Below are 4670 nucleotides of genomic sequence, written 5' to 3' on the forward strand. Positions count from 1 at the left end.
TCTTCAATAGCCCGCGACCAGTTTTGCTCTTCTTGGGGCTTATCAGGTAGGCAAAATCCCCAAGGTTCTGTCAATTTAATGATCTACCTAAACACGAATTGGACTGCTTTCGACAAATACACTCGTTTGTATATCAATCTGTTTTTCACGGAAGACTCAACTGAATCACTCGTTCATGATATTCTTTCTTTACGAAAATATACTGAGAAATCTCAAATGTCGTATTTTCCTGCCTTTCAGTGCACTTCAGTTTATTTTTTTAGCTTGTTGTGCCCCACAGTTGAAGACTAAGGTGCATATCTTTTAATATTCCAACCCCCAGACCCGGTACAATGTCCTGAAGGCGAAAGTATGTCTTGAGATTCAGACGAACATTGGTGAATGGCTGCGTTTCTAGCAGTTTCGTAGCTAGAGAGAACAAATAATCAGAAGAAGGTTAGCTGGGAGAAATATTAATCACCTTGACATAAATAGGTCAAATCAAATGCGCACTGAGCACATCATTCTAACAGTGTGGATGAAGATCCCACGTGATTTTTGGTTTTGCAAACGATTCACCAAAAAATGTAATGACATTGTCATTGCGGGGTTGGCTGCATCTTGCATAGTCGGACACGTATTGTTGTGAGAATGCTGACTAAGGCAAATAATGCTTAAAAAATGAATAAAATAAACGCTCTGTAAACTCAAGTGCAAGAATCGCAGCAGCATGCAATAAACCCGAAAGTGGAAGAAGCTACGGACACTTCGGTGGACGTTTGAACGCAACTTAGAAGCACTAAGCTGCACTTCTGTTCGAAGGAGACGCGCGTTACGCAGTCTAAGAGAGGAACTTATTTGAAGCGGTAAGTAAATAGCATATGATTTTCCGCACCCAAAAAGATGACGCCCGCTGGTGGAATGAACGATCCAAGGTTGAAACCTCCTACCTTGAAGAAAATCTCCTTAGGAAATCGTCCAATTCGTCTGGTAATTCCGCAGCTGGCGGAGCAGTCCAGCATAACGTTTTGCTGAAGTCCATTCAAGGCGGTCACTGCCAGTCGTAAAAAGTGAGAATAGATCCGGCGTCGCAAACCTCACCCGAATGCTCAACCCACACGAAGTATTAAATGCACGTAGTAAATTTTGCAGTAATGAATCAGCGTGCCAAAATTACGGCCAAATTTTAGTTCATTTAGTCAATCTTAGCTCGTCGTATGTTTGCCTCCAGCGTGTTTACCTTTTACTGTGAAAGCCCGTGTAAAAGAATGTGGCATACAGGAGAATGGCCACCGACCTATTTAACGACCGAGTTTCTAGGTATGATACACAGTAAATTCACGACTGCTTACTGTAATCGTGTGTGTGGATGAGTTAGTCGTAATCTTTTGGAATGTTCACTCCTGTTTACTTATTTACGAGCAACGCATGCAAACAATAAGCCTATGCCTACCGCATCCATACTCCCTCCCTCGGTATTTACCCACTGGAGATGTTAACATTGGAACTTGAGATAGCTTCCAATTGGTAAATAGTGCGAATGATGGCGGTTCGCCTTCCCCTGAATGAACAAAACTGATGTGAGTCCAGACAACACTTGAGCGATACATTACCTTGATGAGTTAATCGTATATACGTCGAAATACATTTAACCAATGGCCACATACGGACCACCCGTACTACAGTACGAGCACTAGACTTTCAGTACTACAAACGAACAAAAATTCTCGATAACAACGAGCCAAAGATGGGTAAGGAAGATAACTATAGTTCAGGCTTGATTTTGTTGGCGCCTGATGCTTCCATTATTAAACTTCCAGTTTAGAAATACGTTTGCCTTCAAAACATTTGCTAGTAAAAATATCCGTGATTGTTGATCGTTTGACTGACGATGTATGAAAATGCCATCTACTGGGACGATCATGAGCAATAGGTAACCATGCTCAACTGGACGAAATGCCCCCACTTACAATGAGTATGAGAAATGTCCCTGTATCTCTCTGCTGCAGTCTCATGAAGACAGCTGTTATAAATGAAGAGTCAATGGAATGACAGCACTGGAATGTGAATTTGGGCAGTCAACGTGTCCATCCAAATTCCCTTGTTGCCTTCGTCCACCGAAGGAAAATCTCCGTTGAATTGCGCTTTTTGCTCTGTGAAGTTCGGACGGAGAGATAACGAAAGCGAAGCTGGTTTCAGAGAATTAGAGAGTTAGAATTGAACAGTTACCACAAAGTATTACTATTTGTGCGTGCACTACTGACCTCCCAATATGCATCAGAATAACAAGCAGATTGGGATCGACGTGAAAAAAGTGAAAGATTATCGTGAAGTTTCGCTTCTTTCGTGGCTTCAAAACCCCCCGACGTATACTCTTAAACAATTTTGTATGCGGTCGTTTCTTTCCAAGTTAATGTGACCTGACTAGATGGTGATGAATGCAAGACAGCGTCGCGGCTAGTTCCTTATCTATGTTGAACAAGTTCTTGCATGTACGAAAAAGCTCTGGGAGTGAACGTTGCGTTGAATAAGCAACTGACAAATTTGGTTGCAGATGTATCATCACCAACCGAGGTGAAATCAGGAATCCGTGTGTCTTGTTACGAAAGTGTGTGGACTTTGAGAGTGCAGTGTTTTTGTTCATACATGACTTGTCCACCCAGCAAAATTAACCTCCAGTTATTTGAACATTCAGCCTTGTTTTATGGGATAGTAGCCCAGCCCAGTAGTTAGTCGGTGTCTGGATGAAATAAGAAGATTCCTGGGTATTTCGGTTTCAAAAGCGTTTTCCTCAATCAAGCTAACTGTTTTGTCACCATAATTGAATTATAAAGTGCATCAAAATGTGTGGAATGCATGCATACAAGAACGTATGGCACCAACGCGCCTAAAAGGGTCAACAAACGGTTTCTGTGATCGGCCATGTCGGTTCAGTACTGATTCTAGGGAACGAAAATATCTCCAAGGAATTGAATTTCATTCTCCCAATTTACATCCATTCCAGATGTCATTCGTACAAGTCCGAAACGAAGGGTTTCCTCTTATATCTCAATGGAGCGTTTCAACGTAGGATAACCTTACTAAATACCGTTTCGAATCATTCGCTCTCTGTTCCAAATAGATTAATTGTGACCTGCTAGGATCTAGATTGTGTCGTTTGTAGCTAGTTTCACGTGACCGTTATTGGTCAACACCCTCCTGAATGTTTACCGGAATCACTAACGCAAACAAACAAAGCTCTCTGTTTGGAAAAATTCGGCAAGCGTTGACCTACAATTTTACACCGTCAGATAGTGGGGCCAGTAATCGGCAGACTTTGGACTGGATTCAGACGGCCGCTGTCTGATGGTTACAAAGTATAGCTCGGTGCAGATTCTAAATCACCTGCTCTTACGATAATCATTCCCTTTCCTTGGAAAAGATACATCTCGATTGGGATTCGCTACAACTCCGAATTGCTTCGTCTCGTGAAATTACGTTCACTTATAGCTCGCATCTCCAATCTCCACATCGCATGAACGATAACGGAGCATTCAATTTCTTCCTCCTCTTCAGGAAGCGTTCCTACCTAAAATTCCCTCCTTCGTTTTCGAAAAATTTTGGTGACAATCGGTAGATTTATTGCTGGATGTTAACCGTTCTGATCGCAGTACACGGTTTGAGGTGGTCTATTCAACTGTAGGCCTTAGTGGAGTAGGGAGAAGTATTCCTCACACATGTTGATGAGTAGTATGTGAAGTCCCCCAGCTAGACACCGACTGCAGACATGCACACGAATATTCGCAATGTCCTTCTATCATCTTGATGCAATTCAAACAACCATGTCGGAAATTGCCAACTTCGGTGACATTAGAACTAGCACAATCACATCGTGTTATGCTGGTTCAGCCAGAGGAAGGCTCTGGTGATGGGCCCACACAATTCAACACATCAGTTCTCTCAAATTCCGTCCAGATGTTTTCTAGTGTATGCCTCAATCTCTTGGGACAAGCCAGATAGGTAGGAGTAAGTAATGCGCACCATTGCTCCAGTCATCCCCGATCCCGGGAGATGTCACGGTCGTGTGGCTATTGTTTAGCTGAAACTGGAGTAAGCAGGACGCCCGTAACCGTGATGGAATATCGAGCTTATCTGATTCGCACTGCTATTTCATTGCCAATCGAGATTTTCAGATAAGTCGGCCAGTGCCGGGTATGCACGTTCTCCAGCAATGCTTTTACCAACATGAATGCACACGGTTGTTCGATATGGACATCCGTTCATTTGCTTTGTGATAGCAGATCGGGAGAACATCTACCTGAACATCAAAACATACCTATTTCTTCTATGCGACACATGCTTCATGCATTGATCGGACCAGCAAAATGATCTTGCTCCATTCATATCCTCCGCCGGGTGAATGTACTAGTTCACGTTGGTACCAATCGTCTGCACACGGATAAGACAATTCGACCAGTGTGGTTGCATAGCCCTGTGTCGTTCCACTGTCTCGTCGCGTTGGCTTCCCAATTTTCTCACCAGCATCTTTAAGGGTCCGGGCCAGTAGGATAAAGTTCACCTCATCACCAAGGATTCCCCTTATCTCTCAATTTTTGGATCAGATCCACGAGATCGTCCAGATGTGAGTAACCATCCAGTTCAATCTCACCACGAGCTCGGAAGCTGGCCCTGGTTCTCTCTGAGTCTGCAGG

Source organism: Opisthorchis viverrini (genome assembly GCF_000715545.1).
Source record: "Opisthorchis viverrini unplaced genomic scaffold opera_v5_478, whole genome shotgun sequence".
In the NCBI taxonomy this organism is placed as follows: domain Eukaryota; kingdom Metazoa; phylum Platyhelminthes; class Trematoda; order Opisthorchiida; family Opisthorchiidae; genus Opisthorchis; species Opisthorchis viverrini.